The following is a 22705-nucleotide window of genomic DNA, read 5'->3' as shown; positions in this document are numbered from 1 at the left end:
TATATATATATATATATATATATATATATATATATATATATATATATATATATATATATATATATATATATATATATATTATATATATATATAGGGTGTTAACGAACTATACCGACAAACTGTAAGAAGTGATTCCTCACATCAAAGTAACAGATAGAGTTCATGTAGATCTATGGCGAAAAGTGCATAGTTTCACAGCTAGGGCTGTCCAAAATCGCGGAAAAGCCAAATTTCAAGAGGCCCTATTTCGTTTTCGAGAGACTGGATGGTAGTCCTTATCAGCGTAAAGGAAGTCACGCATACGCAATCCAAAAATGCATATTTCATTAATGTTTAATGGGTGTACAGATTATTCCCTACAGGGTGAAATTCCCAGACATGCCATCAACTGAATTTTGAGATTTGCTCTGAGATTATGATTGGCCCAAAGAATATAAACGATAAGCCTTGATAGCAGTGAACACGGTATCCTTTTGCGCGATGTCGGAAATGTTAAGGATCGTGAGCAGCACGGTCTCTCGTACTCGGGATCGCATGATGCGATGTTTTATTTCACGCTTATAAGTGAAGAAAACGTGAAATATACCGTGACAAAATACATATCATCACACGTTATTCCGAACACAAAGAAACATGGAGCTGCCGGTTCCTAACACTTCCGCCTTCCCTTCGAAGCATTGGATGTCCATTGTTGTCAAGGTTTACCTTCTACCTACTTTGGACCCTTCTTGAAATCAGGGTATCTGAGAATTACATCCTGTAGGGAATACCCTCTACACCTATTGACAATTGATGAAATATGCACTCTTGGATTGTGTGTATGCGTGGCTTCCTTTACGCTGATACGAACCACCATCTATAGTTTCTGGAATTCGAAATATATATACCCGCCGCCTCCACCATTTCAACCCCCTTGCTTGTGCCTATATAGCATTGACGTAGCTCAACGTCTCAAGGAGATTGTCTTCCGAACAATTTCCAGAATGCCCGGGAATAACAACAACTATTTCATTTATACAAGCGAAGGTTATAAATTAATTAAGAGTATGAGCATTTAACTTTAATTAGACATTTATTATCTTTACTTTAGTAGAGTTAGGTGTATTATGTTTGTGATGTTAAGTTAAGTGAAATTGCTTGATCACATTAATAAAACTGTTGGCGATTCAGTAAATTGAGAATAACCAGAGATGTATTACTACATACCTTCGATGTTTACTGGAGTCGAACTCCTGGACACGGAGTTCGTAGTCGATGACAACCACAGTGGATGGGTTTCCACTGGAACTCGGTGTTGTTCTTCTACAGAGACAAGAGCTGATCCTAAGAACTGATCTCCTAACGGATCCCCTGGAACTCACCCTGATCCACTCCGACATAACCTTTTTATGTCAATTTTCATTATGACGAATTTGTTGTTTCTCTCTTACCAAATTTCGTAGTTAATACATTTCTGTGCTGAAACCGCAGTTTCTGCATTTTCTCTCATTGACCAAAACTCCAGACAGTTTACGTCTGCGATTTTCACAATTTTACCTAATTTTGAGAATGTGTTATTGTGAACACAAATTTATACAGAGTTTACATTTTTCTTCTTGCTTCAGTATTTGTTTATACTCTTATGGCACGTGCAGACTCGTGTCTGTTACTTAATGAAAACAACAATCATAAGCACTATGTAATCTTGTGTGATAATCTGTCTGTCTGCAAGATTACTAATTTCTGACTACAAGCCAATTCATAAACAATACTTTAATTTTCCTCTTTTTTGCCAATTACTAAAAATAAATGAATTTTGATATTGAATTCTATCACTGAATTTTGGCGTACCGTGACAATATATATATATATATATAGGATATATATATAGGATATATATAGGATATATATATAATGATCGGATCGGGTTCAAATTAATCATGATGGTAGATCTTGACCAGCTCTATAAGCGTATTTGTAGTGATGTCACGACATAGGTAAGAACTAATGAATTATTTGATCCCACACAAGTTCCCACGACCGCAGACGAAGAATACACACATACACACACAGCAAGCTCGACGAAAATTGTTCAAAATCTCACATGACGAGTACACAGTAGCGTAGCTTGTGACTGCGAAACTTTCAATCTGGCGTCAGCTGTGTGGGACTTTTGAATCTAACCGTTGACTGTCATGCGGTGAAGGATTTGCAGTGCACAGAGAACAAGACAATCATAATGAAAATTAATGTCCAAACCTAGATACACTAGTCTAAGAAACTGAAATGAAATAGATACATATTTTCTTTCATTTAAGCTACTAACAGTTACAATAGCTGAAACAAAGAGTAGCAAACGTGTGCAGTAGGGTAGGCAGTACGGGATTTACGTATATGCTAAACAAGCTATAGCTTAAGGCCCCACTCTCTTGGGGGCGCCAAAAAATTAAAACAACAGAGAACTGGATGTACCAGTATAATTCCAAAATATACTGTAAGATAAAAAGTAAAAACAAATAAAATAAAACTTACATACAGCAACAGTAATTTGGGTTGTGTAGGCTCCTATGATGCAAGTAATGTTGCTAGCGTGCTCCGTAAACTTACTTGTTTGGTCATTTCTCCATATACCTGTACGGTCCCTACGTTCTACGTGGACTGGCTGCACTATTAAGCACACAAAGGGCACCATTACCTTCAATAGCTTACGGCTTCATGAAATTTAAATCCGGCTCTTGATAGGGTACTCCTTGAGACGAAATGAAATTTTGATTGGTTCTTTCGCCGCGCCGACGTTGAAAAAAGGAATTCATCAGTAAGATGTACGTCCGTGAACTTGTGTGTATGTTTTCTTATTTGGTCCACGGTGACACGGTGAGTGCCCATTAGATTTTTTTATTCAATTTGTTTGTGTTCCGGTGATCTCAGCAATTTCATAAGCTTCTACCGATCTTTCCAATATGTCTCCGGGGTCAGAAGCTTGTTCATTGATACAGCAGAGACAAATGGAGTGGAAAAAATTAGTTTGTCTTAGAATGACAAGGCCACATGCTGAGAAATCGGTTTCTGCAGCACTTTATAAATGGGACCTTTGAGGGTCGTTAAGTTCAAAATGTATACTTACTTTGATCATCAGTTTCTTTTTCCTCATTTTAAAAGATAAAACGGTCTCTTAAGAGTGGAACCACATACTTTTCGCGGAGACACTTTTATCTTCTTTTTCGGCTAGTGGATCTGCTTGCATTGTTGGGACACTTGAATCGTCAGTGCGATCTCTTCTGTATGGTATTCATTGTTGATTTCTCCGATTGTACTTATTGTATGTTCCTTACTACTGTATATCCATTGGAGGAAATGCATTAGCTTTTGAATTCTTAGCCTTTTAAAATATATATAAAAAAGAAATTTGTAACTGCCGCATTGCCGTAGAGAAGAAATGGATTCGCCTAGATTTTGGATGAGATTCAAAGATATCTTTCTCTCGCTTAGTTTTCTTCATGCAGCCACCATTTTTTATTTTTTGGGGTAGAAATCTAAATGAAAGAAGTAAAAAAAAAAAGGATGTATGGTGGCGCCATGGAAAGACTACTCTAGCGTAAAATGTTGGCACTAAGCCCTCGATGTTCAATTGTCTCTTATTTTCAGCCATGGTTCCCTCCCTCTTGTTTTGTTTCGCCCACAATTTCTCCCCCAATCCTTTGTCTGTCTCTTCCATTACGAAAAAAGCAGCATAGGGAAAACAAGAGAAATGAAAAATAAAATAAACGCAACAACATGCAGTGAAAAAAAATAGCTCTCGCAGAATTAAAAGAAGAAGAAAACAGGCAAGTTTTGGTGGAATGAATGATGCAATGGTGTTCTTCTTACATGCATACATATCTTTTATATATTCTGTTGGCGAATATGCAATCAAGAAAATTGCCACTGGAGACATTATGGCTGCGCTTGTGTCCAATGTATCCTTGTTTTTGCGATTCCCCCGCTTTTATTTTCCTACCCTCCCCCATTCCGTTTCATAGTATATCCATAAAAGAACAGAAACTATGAATATATATAGTTATTATTAAATGGAGATAATTTGTGTGTTTGAAAGAGTTCAACCCTGTGCTAAAATCCTACCCTCTAATCTATTAAGGACTTTTTGTATGAAATGTACTCAAAACATAATAACTGTACGCATGGCTGATCCCAGGGTTGTAAGAGGGCATCCCTGGACATCCCGGTTTATCCAGGACAGTCACGGATTTATATCTGTTTCCCTAAAACTTGTTCGAAACTCCAAATGTTCCAGTTTCTCTATTAAATCACGTTAAATTCATATGTATGATATTTTAAAAATACCGCTTTTATTAGACATTAAGGTCTGGTATACACTATGAGACAAATCCTAGGAAATCGCTTACGATTTTTCCTAGAGTCAAAATCTCAACGTGTATGGCATCAGGCCCGCAACCAGCCACGGAGGTATGGATTGCCATAAATATATTAAGTGGGGGGCAAGCCATTAAAAATTCTCTTACAAATAGCAAAATTGTGTTTTTGTATTAAAAATAGCATTTTGTGCTAAGGTCTCGAGGGCCACGAAAAGTTAAGGGGAGCCCAGGCCCCACATAGCCCCCCTCTAGTTGCGGGCCTGTATGGCATCAGATTGCATATTATTTTCTATGTTCTGAACTATTCTATGAGATTTCTCTTGTTTAGTGCAAGCTCTATTTCGGCAAGAAAATTCGTAAGATTACGATTTAAGCGACATCAAGTGAGAGAAAGTGAAAACAAATTTGTTTTCTCCCCACCAGCAAAGATGCTATTTGGACACCTATTAGTGCATACGAGAAGCATGCATTTTTATATAATACAAAATCAACGCTCTACCACAAGAGACATGCAAGGCAGAAGGCACTGAAAAGCATTACTGGCCGAGTATACGTTGTGAGACCTAACACCTCTTCGGAGGATGTGAAACAGAAAAAAATCTTCACATATACGGCTATGTCATAACATTTGTTCTAAGATAAATCTTAGATATTTCCTAGGATTTATCTCATACCGTGTAGCAGGCATAATACTCAACCCAAAGGAATAATCTACTGTCTATTACTCCCTTTTGGTGATATTTGACCTATTAGGTAATTCTGATATTTCATCAAAAACCGAGTGCATAATTATGAGCATACTGTACATTTTCATAAACTATTCCGCATTTCTGTCTAGAAACATACAGTCGCTAAGCACGGGGGCAATTATTCCCCTCTAGATTTTCAAAATACATGTCAAAACATTATATTTACTTACTCACCCACTGTGTATAGTATTTACTATAATTGTATAGAACATTATAGAAATAAAATGTACGCAATTAAGCGTAGTTTGAATGAAAACGCTGTAATGTACGCAGAAATTTCTCAGGTGGGAAGCAGGGTTCCAAGCGCTCGATTTTATTTCTTTCCTTATTCGACATAGAAGACCAGCGACTTCACGAACTCCTAACTAGCAATATATTATAAATAACTCTTGCATGTTTTAAAAGAATTGAGATATTAGTGTACTTGGCATCGCATGCAGCCAAGTTCCGGTCGTGTTGCAACCTAGCTGTACACATACGAGCACATAGACCGAAAAGGTCATTTTTAAGACGTCTCTGCTGAATAGCTAATAATGTCAACAACACCAAATTACCCACTATTACAAGTAATGATATGTTGTACAAAATTACTACAGGGTGGCCCAAAAGTAGGTATACACCCCTGCATTGATCAAGTATAACATTCTAGTTTATGGGTTTATTTGCTTCGGCTTTTCCGAGTGTATAAAGTAAGCAAAAATACATTAAGAACAAATAATAAAGAAACTAAATCTAACTGGAGGATAACAATAAGAAATTATATAAAATACAATCAGTTGATCAATACTGTACTGTATACCTAATTTTGGGCCATCCTGTATATCGTTCTATGGGGAACCATCAGGGATTGAGATATGAACTTTTTTAAACTGCGTTTTTTATAGCTGGCACATTCTCTCGCCCACTGACATAAATTTTTATGTGTTTCTCTCTAGCTAGAAATACGAAATTTCGTATATTGATAGAGAATAACATGTATATTTCCAGAAAATTCCAATATTTTGGTTACCACTACTAAAGGGGCCAAACAGCACCAAGAACCCTCTAGGTTGCCCAAAAGGATATATTTTTTTCAGGATATTACTGCTGATTATAACTAGTAATACCAGCAACGTCAAATTACAGTCAGTGACGTGCAGAACCCTATTAAAGGTGGAGTGATCGCTCCAGTGCCTTGAACTAATATGTGCAGCGGCGAAGATTTTCGAAACTTACTGAAAACATATTTTCAAACACACAAGAAAGCCCACGCGCACAGCGTTTTTTCACCACAAACCTCAGGGTGCACGATTCAAAATCGAGTTGAGTTGAGTTGATTTTGAGTTTAACGTCCCGTTCAGCAGCGAGGCTATATGAGACGTGGACCTACTGATTAACGTGGAATTCGAACCACATGAGCTCCCGCCGGGAATCGAACCCGGGCCTCCCACGCCGAAGGCGCGTACGCTAACCGCTTAGCCACGGAGGAGCTCGATTCAAAATCGAATGGAGTACCCCATACACAAGAGGAAAGTGCTCTACCGTGACCTCCCATGACTCCTGTGCTTCTACAAAACTACTAAACCTTAAGTGCAGAAGTTTATTGGAAGTTGAGAAGTGAATCCTTAGAAGCTGTGTTTCTAATCGTAAACCATGAACAAGATCGAAATGGTAATCATCACATTACTGTCGACAAATGGAAAAAATGAACAACTGTAAAATGCCCAAGGCCGAATTCAGGTTTCTCTGAGGGGGGTGCACCAATTACTACCAATACATTTGAATTAAAATTGAGTTTTTAAAATGCTATTATGCATTTATGATGTGAATGAAGAATTCCTTTGGAAATGCTAAGTGTCTGCTCTCGCTGAATTCTTTTCTTTCAACCTTCAGAAAATTTGCTTAAACTGTTGATTTTGCAAAACTCACTCTTAGCTTCTCACTTTATGTAGTGTATGTTTACAACGAAGGGGGGTGTACGTGCACCTTTACATCCTTCCCCTAAATCCGGCCCTGAGAATGCCTTTATGCTATCTTATCCCAGATTTGATTTGAATTTGAGTATCACATTCCGTTCACCAACGAGACGATATGAGACGTGGACCTCCTGATTAACATGGGATCCGAACCACGTGAGCACCCTCCAGGAATCGAACCCGGGTATCCCACGCCAAACGAGCGTACGCTAACCACTTAGCCACGAAGGAGCTACTTTCCTATTTCAGTGTATTTACTGAAAAGAGTTACCTTCATGGCTACCAGAAATATAAAAATGCACATTAGTAGGTGGTAATATTTATAAATTGAGAAAACGTTATCATTTCCGATATTACTGCTAGCGGGGGGTGGGATGGTAGCACCGTCAACTTCCCAGAGTACCCCTTCAGTAGAGTCGAAATAGAAAAAAAAAGGTTGAACTAATTTCCACAAAAATTATTTTTCCTTTATAAGGAGTCAATAATATTCCCATAAACTTTCTAAAAATATACGTGAATATAGTCATGTGAAGTACATTTTTAGCCCTCCATGATGAAGAAAACGGCATCAAAGTTTGAAACAATTCACAAGAAAGAAAATCATGTGGCGTATAAAATTGCAGGGAATTTAATGCTGAAAGTAAATGTGGTGGAATTTTTTGTAATACTAGCTTTCCTTAAACTATTTACTGGAAATTATACTAAAGTAGACTATGTGCAAGCAATCAAATTAAAGCTAAAATAAAATCTCATATTACAATGTCAAACATTGTGTTTCAAAAAACAAAGCCACGTTCCAAAGTACTGTAGTACAATAAGTGAAGGTATGTTGTCAACCAAATTCTTCACCCGAGGTAAGCTATGATATCGATTATAATAAGTTCTTGAAATAAATGTCCTCATTTTGAAAGTATTTTTGGATTTAGCTAACTAGTTATTTTATCAATATAGCCCAGATAAGTTACGATATCGATTACGTCAACTTCTTACAATAAAGTACTCATTCTGAAATTATTTGAAGAATTTGGCAAACTGGTTACGTTATGAATACAGCCAAATTCTTCAGTCACGGTAACTGACGATTTCGCCCATTACTCTACCAAAGCTCTATCTACCCCTATACAGGGAAAACGTTATAATATAGTTGTTCTTGGGCAATCATCCAAGTGAATTCCTCGTCGTCCAACGTTTCGAGAAACAACAACATTGTTCTCGTCTTCAGGTTGAAGAATAAGATAAAAAGAACAGAAGCCTTTGTTATATAGGTGTTGGACGGAAGGGGGTGGAGTTTGATTGGTCGATGGAGACGTCCAATCAGCGTCAGTCTGTGCCCTTAATTGTGATTGAATGGTTGACTGGGTTGCTTAGCAAGAGCTGATTGGTTATTTTGAATAATTTTCTCCCAATGAAGGAAAGCCATGTTTAACTGAGTTGAAGACCGGTAACTCTATTGAGGTTGCTGCCTTCCTCAAGTGTTGCTTCGTCCTCTTCTTGCCAACACCTATATAATGAAGGCTGATATTTTTGGTCTTCCATACTTTACCCTGAAGACGAGAACAATGTTGTCAGTTCTCGAAACGTTGGACAAGGAATTCGCCTCGCTGATTGCCCAAGAATAACTTTATATTCATCAAACCAAGAAAGCTTCAGTTCTTTCATCATTAGTTATTTTTCTTTTAAACGTAAATCAAATGCACAGTTCTGCCTGGACTTCCGCCAATCAAAAATAAAAAGTAAAGAAAACTATGACTGGGGCCGCAGTGACTTAGTGATAGCGTGGACATCTCTAGCGCGTGGTGCCTCTGGTTCGATACCATTCCCGCCAAATGGGTCTTCTGGCGGACAAACATCGTATGTATAGATTTTCTCGGAGTTCCCCCATTTCCTTACACTTTCGTAATTCCACCATTAACATCCATACCATGATCGCCGTCTCTCTTATAAACAGTGCATAATCTTGGGGCCTTAAACTTAAGAAACAGAAAGAAAAATGCTATTCAACATATAATGTCCTTGTATATACAAACAGGGAAAACATTATGTGATATATTATAATTCTAGTTATTTTTATTATTAACGAAATTTCAGACACAATTATTGTGAAGACAGTCCTTTTTTATACTAGGACTCGTTTCATTTTGTTTTAAACTGTCTGATGTTACACACAAAAATTACTTTGAAGTACGAAGAGCAAGAAGACAATGGAATGAGAAATTCTTTACAAACGGTGGAATAGGCTAACACAAAGCTCCAACCATTGCACTGTTTAGACAGAAGAAAAGATCATTTTCATTTTTGCGAAAGTTAGCTAAGGATATCTTTGCTCCTTTTCTTGTCTTTTACAACAAGAAATAACTTAGCAATATTGCTCTCCTTTTGTGTGTGTTACATTCCAGTCGGAAACAAAAAATCCATTAAAATATAACCCCTTTTCTTATTCTGTACCTAAAACAAAACAAGTAATGCTAAGATGAGAGAGAGAAGGGTTAAGGATCTCTTTATAACCTATTCTTTTTTCTTCTTTCCTTAGCCCTCTGGCGGCGAGTTTTCTTGGAGGAAAAGGCGCCATTTCATTTCCTTTGTGTAAAGGATTTTTGCAGGAGTTACTCTTGAAGAAAAAGGCTACAAAGCTGAGCAAAGATAAAGACGATTCGTAGTTAAAAGAATATCTCTATAAAACAAGTAAAAACTTCATTATGTAGATAAAGAATAATTTGTTTTGTGTTATACATTTTAAATTTTTAAAAAAGCAAGAGAATGCCCTTTTAATATAATATCTAAATAGAATCTTATTCATTTGTTTAACTTTCACTGCTGGAGTTTTAACACTTTTAATACAAGAATGTTCTTGATTATATATTTATCTTTGTGTCTAGATTTATGTTGTTATTCGTCAATTTATCTAACGTCTCTTTTTAACTATTTCAATAACAATTTATTAAAGACTCATTAAGATCAATGATTATTATTGTTTTTTGGTCAGTGGCACTAATATCAACGAGTGGGAACAATCCCATGTTATAGATTTTTTTGACAATGATTTCTTGAACTAAGATAAAGGGAATTTTCATAAAACCTGGCAAGATTTGTGAGATTTTCCTTATATTTGTTCCCTTGATTCCATTGATTCCTTATATAACTAACTAACTAACTAACTCTATGGCCTATGGAACTCGGAGGTTCAAAGCCGCGTTCACAAAAGCTTCCCACTGATTTCTACCCTTAGCTGACTGCATCCAGTTTCTACTTTGTATTCCAATCTCTGCGAGATCCATCTTAATATTGTCCTCCCATCTGCGCCTAGGTCTTCCTAATGGTCGTTTCCGGATTGGTCTTCCAATCAAGACTTTGAAAGCGTTTCTACTTTCTTCCATTCTAGCTACATGACCCGCCCACCTAAGCCTTCTAGACTTGACAACCCTAACAATGTTTGGGTAAACCGTATAAATTGTATAGTTTCTCGTTTTGAACTTTTCGCCATTCCCCATTCCCGTTCCTTTTGGGTCCGAATATTCGTCTCAGGATCTTGTTCTCAAATACTTTCAGTCTATGTTCTTCCCTCAGAGTAAGTGACCATGTTTCGCAACCATACAGATTGATTCCTTATATTCCTAACAAAATTCTCTATGTAAGAAGAGTAGACAAATGTGTCTTCAATAAAACTTAAATTAATGTTACTTGTTAGATTTTGTTACGATAAAACGAGTGTTAGTGTTAAAGTAAAGTATGCAATGACGTGTGAATCTCAAGAAAACAAGTACCAAGGAATGTTAAAAAGAAAGGGAAATGAAAGAGAGAATAAAATTAATGGTAAAACGAGTAACATCCAACTTGCAAAGCCTTCCATGCGAAATGACTGAAAAATTAATTTTATCTAGTTTTATTACCTTCAATAGAAGATTACGGCAAAAAAGCGTGATGGAATTACTAAACTCACAACAAAGTGTACATATTTTGATCCGAATTTTTAATTGTCTCTTCGAATTAAGAAAAATACTTGTTCATATACTGTTCGATAAACGTAGACGATCGGAATTCTTGAACAATTCACTCATAATTGAAGAGAATGACTGGTATACACTAATTTCCCTGTTCATGTTTTTTAAGTGTAGAAAATTGGTTATTAGTATAAAGTGGGAAATCGAAGAGTAAAATGGGAATTGCTGCCATTCGAGGTGGGATTTTATAACGTTACAGGTTGGCATCATTGATCAGTGGGAATAGAGCTGTTACTAGAAAAGTTAATTGTCATGTCCATAAAATATATGATCTTATCAATTCTTGATTCAACCGGTTGTGATTCTGTTATCTTTCCATGTTCCGGTATGTATGAAATACAGAAATGAAAGAAAGGTTATTTCGCGTAAACTACATACAAGGAAAAGAAAATGAACCCAATAATATTCATGTGATTTAACTTCATTGAAAGACCTGCAGCTTGTACAGCCACGAAAGAAAGTATTCTTCAGTTGACAAAATTTCTTTTCCTAATAGCTCAACAATAAATTAACCTATTAGAGTACCGACTTTGGCAAATTGTCAAGTTATACCTATTCTAAGGATAAGAACAAAAAGATCCAAATTAATTCATTTGTTCCCGAGTTATTGGTAAAAGAAAATGTATCAACTGTCAAATAGCCTACTTTCTTTTATGTGTGTACGTGTCAAACTTCCAAGCACAACACTGTTTCCTGAAAAGCAATCTTGTATTTGATACTAAGTTTGGTTCTTTCAGATACAGACGGGAAACAATAATTGTATTTCCTTTCGATATGGCCCAAGGTGTGACCAAATAACCTGAATTATTCATTTATTGTATTTTTAGTTTAACACCCCATAGATATGACCTGAAGAGAAAAGGAGACCAGTGATTAAGTAATGATGGTGAACAAACTATACCTAGGTAGAATGACAATGTGGATAGAAAATAAAGAACTTTTAAAACACCCGAGGATATGATGTTGTTCCTCAGTCATGACCTTCAGTCGAACAATGATGGAGATGGCCAGATCCGGATCTCGGATCTGGATCCGGATCTCGAATCTCGGATCTGGATCCGCATCTCCGATTTTGAATCTGGATCCACATCTCCGATTTTGAATCTGGATCCGCATCTCCGATTTTGAATCTGGATCCGGATCTCGAATCTCGGATCTGGGTCCGAAATTCGGATCTTTATCCGAAATCCGGATCTCAGATCTTGATTATTACCCAAACCCACATCCCACCCACATTGTGATAAATTTGACTATGTAAAATTCGCCGAAAGTAATTTCACGAAGTCCTGACAGTGAAGAAGAAAACAGAAAATTAAGATGAATATTGAGAAATCTATTTGTCTCCTTCATTCTACTCTAAAGATCAAATGCTTGCCTCACTTAAAAAAAAAAAAAAAAAAATCTGATTTGATCCGGATGAGAGCTCGAATGTCGAATCTAGGTTCGCCCGGTTCCAGGACCGAGATACACACCTGGGATTTTGAACATCTGAAACCAGAATACATTTGAAACCGGAATACAAAACTCGAATATTTTAAAATTCCTCAAGAGACCTATTTCATTGACAATTAGGAAAACATAAACAGTTAAGACAAGTATTGACTAGTTTTTACGTATATTTATGTTGCTCAGTCTGCTCAAAATATCAAATGTACACCTTACAGTTAGATTTAATAATTATTTAGTAAATCACATTATGAGCACCGAGAATAAACTATGAATTTTTGTGCCCCTTATCTAGATTTGAAATTTCGGATTCATACATAGAATCAGGCTGAAAGATAAATATTTGAGATCTGGAAACCGAAACATGTGCTAGTACCAAGATCGTAGCCGTTGTAATGCGAGCGGAAGGCACTTGCACTAACTCCGCGTGTACTTTGGGAAACAAGAGAAACTAAAGAAAAGATAAATATTCTTTTTCAGGGGTAAGTCGTGCTTTAACATGACTTTTCATGAGTGTTGTGTTCAAATACGAAAACTGTAATAGCGACTTGTTTGAAATAGAGGCCTTTTCATTTTTAACAATAAAAGTTAGGTACTTTCACATTGGGGAAAAATTAGCAAGACACGTTCCACCGATTAGGGTGCTGATTCTTATGAAAGCTTTCACTTGAACCGGAAAATTTCCTCATGTGGGTATCGGATTGTCACAATTCATCTTGCTGAAAGACGTGGTTTATCAGGAGGTCGGCCAAGATTCTTTTGGGCTTAGCCTGTAGACTGCTTCTGGACTCAATTATTCCCACATAACAAGACTAACCATATATAGTTGGTTCGAAATGAGTTAAAATATCACTAACTGACCTTAAGGGGATAATGCCGATTTAAATATGCGTAAATCAGAAGAGATGTGAAAGTTAAGTGTTAAAATAAATCCGATAATTCCGGAATGAAGAGATTTATATGCAACCTAAAGATAGCAATAAAACTTCTTATGAAACATTTTCAAAGCTAAGATTAACAGTTATCTTCTTGAAGAGGGTTTACAGCAGCATAGAAAATTATAAATCCAATTATTATAAGTAGTACCTCTGACAGCCCCGCATTTCACATCACAAGCGCCCTTCATCCTGACAAGTGGGCAATTCACTTACCCACAATGGCTTTTCAGGCATTCCAGTAACATCATCAATATCTCAGTTTGGGTTTGGGGATCATGCTTCAGTGAACCTTACTATCACCATCAACAGCTATTAGAGAATCAGAACTTATTTCTGTAGTAGACAATATGGGTAACTATAGCTTTTCGTCTGGAGAAGACGGAGAGTGTGCGGTATTATCGCAGAAAATATTTGATACATAAGACTTAGATTGTCAGTATTTAGGAGCAACTTTTAAAATAATCAATTACCTTAAATGTGCTACCGCTTAGCCGAGAGTACCCAACAGCCATAGTCGGATGGTCTGCGGTATTAGGCTGTGAATGTCTTGGATTCGAATCCCGCTTCGGGCATAGGTATTTTTAACTGTCCTCATTTACTTCTATGTCTGTGTGGTGTCGTAATGGTCGTAATGGTTACAGTGGGGTATATATATATATATATATATATATATATATATATATATATATATATATATAACAGTGGTTAGCGGCGTGTCTTCGATGCCCATGGTCATAGGTTCAATTTTCAGAGAGGCACTCAACAATTTCGTGCTGACCCAACATCGTGAGGACAATTGGAGAGTTATCTGAAGTAAGAGGTAGCGGACTCCAGTCTAAAAAGCCGGTATTAGGGACTTCGGTTGTCGATGCGTTGACTACATATCCCCACTTTGAACGTATGCCCACTGGTAGGAACCAAAGGACTGTCGTGCCGAGAGTTAAGTTTGTTTTAATTATCATAAATGCCTTCTTTATTATTAAATTTTATCCAACATTTTCTTTTCAACTAGTTTGCGAAACTCAGAGCCAGCTACTTGTTTTCTTTGTAATTCATGTTTATAGTCAGCATAACTAGTCGGTAAGGAAAAGCAAACTTTTCAATAAAATTCGTTTCGCTTCTTTCGTAGCTCTAAGTTTAGTTATTTTTAGCTTTTTTTTTTTTTGAGTTGAAGGTTGTTTTATCACTTTTCCCTCGTTTCCCTGTTTTTTTTTCTAGTTTTACCTATGTTTCTTTGCACGGACAGTGCACCTATAGGCACTGCTTAATGTGTTCGTTTACAGAAGCGAGCCTTTCTGCTGCCACTATAGAAATTGAGGGTGCCTTGTATCAGAGGAATATTAATTGACGTATGTAAATGAATATAACTGTAATGAAGTTATAATTACTGTTTTTGCATCTTACATAGTTTCCTCATCTTCATTAATCTCTTCACCCCCGCTTCCTGAATTCCAGTTCTAGTATTCTTTCTTGAACAAGGTCCATTTAATGGGAGACTGATGTCTCATGTAGGCCCTTTAACTATAACATCAGCAATAAAGAAAGTACGGTTTAATTTGCACTAATTTTAAAACATTACGTTAATTATTAGCTAAATAATAATAATAATAATAATAATAACAACAACAATAATAATAATAATAATAATAATAATAATAATAATAATAATAATAATAATAAATATAATAAATATAATAATAATACGGAGCGAGCTTAGGTTAGTTGTTAGGATTCTTGCTTCGTAATTGGGTAATACCGGATTCGAATTCGGAGACCAGCCATCCTGACTAGGATTTTCCAGGGTTGTCCCACAGTTACATTGGGCAAATGCTAGGTTAGTACCTTAATCTAAGGCTGCGGAGACCTTCATTCCATTCCTTTTCCAATGTTGTTTTCATCTGCTGATTACTACAGTGTAAAGTGGCCTCTCAGGTGTATCTGGTAGCTTATAGTAAATAAACAATAACGATATAATATATCTTCACGAAACGTGTGGGTTAATTTAACTACAGTCTCAACAGATAGCTTAAGTTTTAATATCAATTTCCTGACTTTTAACTATTATTTTCAAATTGTTTTAGCTTTCAATTGTCTCATGTATGTTCCCACCGAGAATTGATCCTAAGATCACATGAACAAATGCGAATATGTTAAATATTTTTGAACACTTTAATATACAAAACACAAAACGCTTCAATGATACGATGCATGAATATGTTTTGGTTAAATATGTTTTGGTTACGTCCTGCAAATGTATGATTAAAGAAACCTGGAGGGTGAAGAAAACAAATTTACTCCTTCAACAAAACCCGACCTCAGATGAGCAAGCCATAAGTTACGTGATAAAGTCATACAATGAGCACTTTTATTAATAATAATAATACTACACAACCAATCGCTCTGCTGAAATTCTTGTATGTATGTTTAAAAATCTACTGTTGTGCCAAGCCAACCAGTGTATATATATTGTACCTTCGAAGTGAAAGATATTCATTATTACATTTGTTGATGGTTGGACTCTAGTGAGTCGGAAACTACAATTAATAAAGAGTTAGTTTTGTCTAGTATTCTTGCGATTAGAAGGACCTTATCTAAAAGATATTTCATTTGTATATGAGAAAATAGTAAAGTTTATTTTCTAAGAATAAAATAAATATTTTCAATGTGAAGCTAACATTAAGTTTTGAAGAGGAGCTAAACAGAAGAATTTGTTACAATTTACATCAGTTTTCAGACAGTTCACTATACTCTGAAATGGGAAGAAGTCAAACTAGGAAATATTTTATTAAAGAAACTTCGGCAGAAAGTGCAACATGTAAATATTGCAAGGTTAAAATAAAATAAAGAACAAAGGTAGCATAAACGTGTTATGGAAACATTTAAAAACATAGCACATTTAAAAACACATATTAGTGAATCCGAAAAAAAAGGTATTGACGAATTTTAGATATTCAATGTTATCATCACAATTTCAGATGTATAGGCTTGGATACGAATCAAGATTTGAGATTCGAATTTCGGATCCGATATCCGGACCCAGATCCGAAATTCGAATTTCGGATCCAGATCCGAGATTCGGATCCAGGTCCGAGATCCGGATATGAGATTCGGATCCGAGATCCGGATCTGGGTCCGGATCCGGCAAGATCCGGATCCGGATCTCATTGGGTCCGGGATATCCGGATCCGAAAATTTTTGGCCATCCCTAACAAATGACCACTGAAACCTGAGATGACGCATTATCATAGTTTTCATACCCTCATTATGGTAGCCAGGACGTAAACTTTCTCATTTTCACTGATGTTGCTCCGAGATGAAATTAGATACGATGATGTTGCATCGTATCGAAAACTATCCTGAAAAGACAGTGATACCTGTTCCTATTGGTCGACCTCTGTATTATCTAGTGCCTCGACTCGTCTCGACGGCAACAGTAATAGTAGCACACAATAGCATACACATAAAACATTCTTACTTTTTATATGTATCAACCAGCCAGTCAGCGTAGATGATTTTGGATAAATCCTCTTCATCATATCTAATATCGCACGCCAGGGTTAGCCGCCCATCGAAGTGGAATCACACAATAACCATGGAGGATGATTAGGCCTTATGTAGTTTTAATTTTTAAAATTTTTAGTTTGCCCGATTGAAATTATCGAATAATTAGAAGTTTTATCAACCCATCTTAAAGTTCTATTTGTATTTCAAATGACACTACGTGAGAGTCTTAAAGTGTTTGAATCTACATTTTAATGGAAAGCTTAAAATACCATTTAATGTTACAAACTTTGGACATTATAGTGTCACAAAGATTTCCAAATTTCGGAGACCTCCTCAACGATTATAAACTCGAGAAAGAAAGCCTGAAACACTATAATATTCCATAAGTATGAAAAATGAAATGTTTGAGTTTTACGTCCTACGATTATGACGGTTAGGCTAAAGAAGACGGTGATGATGAGAGATGAATGAAATGGTGGAATGAAGAAAGTAGGAGGAAACGGGAGAACCCCGAGAAAACCCACGCACACGGTGTTTGTCCACCACAAAGTTCACTTGACAGAAGCAGGGTTTGAACCCAGGACCCCAAGCACCAGAGGTGAACGCTCTACCACTGAGCCATCGCGGCCCCCTCCATAAGTATGGTGTGGACTACCAGCATAGTAAGTTTCCCAAAGAGTTTCATCGACCGTGTTGGGATTGTTTTCTTTAAAAAGAAAAGAAATATAAAATGAGTGACAAAAAGTGTTAGGAATTTCCACTACGCACCTACTGTTCGCCTACCTTTAGCATTATCCAATATCATTCAAAGAAGATATTTCTCTTTTGCCGACAAGCTCTCTTCTTCACGGTATGTTTATAACGAAGCCTTTTATCGGATCGTTGTTTACATTTAGTTATTTTCCTCTAGATCTAATATTAGAACGTATGTCCTCTTTCTACAATAAATGGATTACGTAAGGTAAAGGGAAGAAAAAGATGGAAGAAGTACATACTATAGAGAAGTATTTCAACAACAAACGAACTTATCTGCGACTTATCTCGTTGGATGTATGTATAGGTGTTCTTATACACTACAACAAGATTTTCTTCCTTGTCGCAACTAACGCATGTTGACGTCAAGAGCAACGGTAAAGGGATAACCGTACCCATTATTCCCAGCTTAAAAAAAAAAAAAAAGTTACCATGTTTATCTTCCAGGTTGTTAAACCGTACAAGTATTCAACTTTCCTTCTTCGCTTTTCTTTCATACAAAGTAAATGTTAAAGGAAAGGCAAAAAAGAACTTTCATAACGTCAGTGTCGTCTTACTTCGTAAATTGACAAAGAAGAGAAGAAACACGTTCATAAAGGACAAATGAATAAATAAATAAAACCTCACAAGTACAGAAGATAAACGTAACAAGGAAGTATATATACACTTTGTGCAAAAGTATAATTATATACCTACCTACTACAGTATAACCTCGTTAACACGAACTCGCTTAAGCCGAACACTCGGTTAGGACGAACAAAATTTCGGTCCCGGCATCGGTGTACGTTATCTTATAGGAGGTTTTATCGGTTAACACGAATTTCGGTTAGCACGAATTACGAACTAATTTTTAGTCCCTTGACTCAGTAAAGGTTTTGATTTAACACGAACTTTCAATCCTTTGTTTTTTTTTCAGGTCATTTTTTTATTTCAGATTTTACTCCAGATCAGTTTTTGCATACAGTATTTATACAGACGAAAATGCCTTGTAAATAAGAGAAAAACCAGAAACAGGTATCTTTCCTCTCTTATGAGGTGTTGATTCTGTCCTCCGTCAAGCGCTGAACATGCAGGTGCTTGGCAGACGAGCTGGCGACAGCTCGAGACAAAACATCTTCTCTCCCCTGTAACTCCAAACTGGTGACAGCAATCATAACTACCTTTCCGTTACTAGCGGTACTCACCCTGCTAGCGGAGATATCAATTTTATAACTTGACCTGGATTTTCTGCGTGGAACCTTTTTTTTTTCTAATCTTCGAAGACAGGATAATAAACTTACTGTAGTGTTTTCACTTTTCAGAGGATGATACCGAGACCGAAACTAGTCTCGATCTCGATCTTAACTTGAATTTGAGACCGAGAAGTGCTTTTCGAAATCGAGACAAGACCGAAACTCTCAGTCTCGTCTCGATACAATTCTGTGGATGGTATCAAGACAGAGAATAGCATTGGTCCCGTCTCGAATTTGGAACCGAGACGAGACCGAGACTACTCAGTCTCGTCTCGATACAATCTCTAGTGTTTTCTATGATATACATAATATACTGTAGTGGTATGTATAGTTTGTATACTATAGTGCGTATGTATGGAGAAAATGTATTCGAATAATAAAATGTGGGTCCCCGGTTAACACGAATTCTTTTAACACGAACTCCTGATTTTTCAGTCCCTTGGAATTCGTGTTAACGAGGGTTTACTGTATATATATATATATATATATATATATATATATATATATATATATATATATATATATATATATATATATATATATATATATATATATATATATATATAGGGTGTTTGAGAATATTTTATTATTTATTTATTTATTTATTTTATCAATCATCAGATACAGCTCAGAGTTGATTTTATACTGGATATCTAACAACAACAATATCATTGGAAAGGATTTGGGAAGGTATCGGGCAGGGCCTGTTTAGTAAGTACCGTTCCGGCATTTGCCTGGTAGGACTGAGAAATACCCCGTCAGAATAGTTGGCTGCGGAAATCGAACCCACGACCTTCAGAATGCGAAGCCAACGCTCTACCACTTGAGCTTATTCTCTCGGTATACAATAGGTATGGGAGATACTAGTTGGGGTTGTTATCAACTACAGACGCCATATTTGTATCCGCTATATTGGACTTAGCTCAAGAAATGGAAAAGTACATGTACGATACATGAACGAAGGCGGGAATTTTCTCAGAAGAACAATAGTGTAGTCACTTTCTTGAAATTCACAGAAATAAATATCTTAGGCCTTTGAATTGGACGATGTTGTCTGTCGGAATGGCCTTCATGGTCATCTTGATCTGCAACCATAGGTTTTCTTCAGTATGGGAATACTTGAAATTTGTTCTCTATTCCGTTAAAATTCGTGATATGGGTCACCTTGAGAATCAGACTGTTAAGGTTTGTCTGTGTTGCTCCGGATGGTTTGTCACATGTTCATGAAAATTTCTTGTCATGAGCTGTAAACATGTATCCATCTCGAAGGGGTCCATGAGGAACACATTATATAATTCAGAAATATGTTATCTATAGTTTCTGATAGTAAAATATCCAACTTGTCATGATTACTCATGTAGTCGCACGGACATTAGTTTTTTTCTGATTTTTGACAATGTAAGCGACACAGCAAGTGGAATAATGAACACATGGAGAAGGCCTGCAAAGTGTAACAAAAAGTTATTTGAGTTTACGTGAAGCTTCACAGCTCTGCAATTTTCCTTTTGAAATTTTGCGAAGGAAATTGCAGTCTGAAAAGGTGAGACTAGTTTGGGTGATAATAATGGCACAGTTGAAAGATCAAAACCGAAAGTCATAGCACACTCTACAATACTGACAGAAGAACAGGAGGAAGTTGGTATTGCGAATTACGACTCTTACGGAAAAAGAACTAAGTTGCTCCATGAAACGATTCGTAAAGCTGTGCATCGATATATAACAATGGATCAAATTCCACAACCTTTGAGAAACTAGCTGGTGAAGATTGAGTTTCAAGTTTCATGAAAAGACATCCGATTGTATCATTACGAAAGCCAGAGGGACTTTCAAGAGCTCCTGCTGAGGGTGTTAATAACGACGCAGTGAGTCCGATTTTCAATTCTTGAAATCCGTTACTTCAACGATTGGTCTCAACTCAAAACAACGTATATACAATGTGAATGAAGAAAGATGGAAAGTGGAAAAATGGGTGGTATTTACGTTAACAGAGGAGAAAATATCACTGTGATAGTCGCTTGGAACGCAGTTGTACAATGCATCACACGATGTATTATTTTCAAGATTAGCGTATGAATGAAGAATTTGTAAACAATGTACTACTGGCCTCTCAAGTTTCCTTATCAGATAGTTGTTACGTTAATAAAGAGCTGTTTGTTCGCTGGCTCGAGCTTTTTTTTTTTTTTTTTAACAAACAGGGCTGAGGAAAAATATTCGTTAATTTTGGACGGAGGTATTTCTCACTATTCACTGCAAGCTCTCAAATTTTATGAGGAACATGGTATTGAACTTTTGTGTTTGCCACCATATACTACTCATGTATTACGATATTACAAGCAATGGATAGAGTAGTGTATTTTCATTATATCAGCCCATCAGAGTCCGGAAGTTAAAGTGATAATCGAATTTTAAAAATCCAGTCTGGGAAAATTATTTAAGAGAACATGGGATGTACAGCAATGCAAATTCTTCTCACTTCCCTCCCCCCCCCCCAAAAAAAAAACGTCAAACCTATTTCCACGAAGAAGAAACAAAGTACAGGTCTACGTGCTTTTCCCGAAAATGTCCAACAGCTTTGCACGAAACGGAGGTTATTATTGGAGATATCTTGTAAAGCCTGCTAGAAGACAAGAAGCATCAAGAAGACAAAAATAAAAAAGCCTGTGTCTTCAACTGGTTACCTATGCTACACGTGATGATAATAATGATTAAAATGAGTCCGAGAACAATGTACCATTCGGACTCTGTAAGGTGAAATATTACTCTAAAGAATCATTGATCAAAGAAGAATGGATACACTGCCAACATTGTAAACAGTAGTACCATGATATATGTGTAGACCTTATGGGAAAAAACAGTTTATATACAACAAGTGCCTCTACGTTACACATTTCTGGATAAGTTCCATTGTCTCGTACTTCAGAAGTTTGAGAAATAGTAATTTCTCATGGGATTGTATAAAAAAATGAATTCCATGCACTTTGCTTTCTCCGGCACAAGTTTTGATTTTTATCTCACATTTAATTTTGATTGACAAGATTACTTTTAAATTGGTTTTGAAGACAAATATTATTCTGAGTTCACTTATTATTTTAAAAATTAAATTTGAAGTACAGTTTTCATTATTGTGTATTATTTTTATTTACTAAAAATTAATGTAGAAAATGTAAAAGTATCCGAAGTTCATTTTTGTGTTATTCTGTCAGAAGTTCTCTTTCTTCTCGTTTGGTTTTACAAGTGTTTATTTCAAAGAGAAGAAGTTAAACCATTCTAAGATGAATCTATACGTATAAGGTATTATGTAACATATAAGAAAATTAATAGTCTTGTATTATTAAAGGCTGATGAGTTTTAGCTTATCCTTAACATGCTTTCCTAAACAACTGTTCAACTTATTTTCTTTTACTATGAAGCTATGTTTTTTTTTTTTTTTTACAAATTATATAGAAAACGGTATAATGTAAGAACATACATGAACATTAATGTAATTAATGTAAACAATGTTGATACAGGAAGTGCCCAAATAACAACGTGATTTTTACTACTCTCGAATTCTGATATTTCATTTTAAATTCGTTTCCTGAATTCTCATGACTTAACAGATTCTTTATTCTTTAATATGTTGTACTATAATAATAATATACGTTAATTATGACCTAATTATTTAAACTCTAAAAAATGTCGTGATTTGAAAATTTTGAGTTTTGCCTTACTATATTCAAATAGCTCTGTTCTCCCCTATGCTACCCTATCATCGAACAACAAAGGGATGGGAAAGAAC

The sequence above is a fragment of the Thermobia domestica genome, chromosome 13, assembly GCF_964235325.1.
Source record: "Thermobia domestica chromosome 13, izTheDome1.hap1.1, whole genome shotgun sequence".
In the NCBI taxonomy this organism is placed as follows: domain Eukaryota; kingdom Metazoa; phylum Arthropoda; class Insecta; order Zygentoma; family Lepismatidae; genus Thermobia; species Thermobia domestica.
This window is presented reverse-complemented; position numbering follows the sequence as displayed.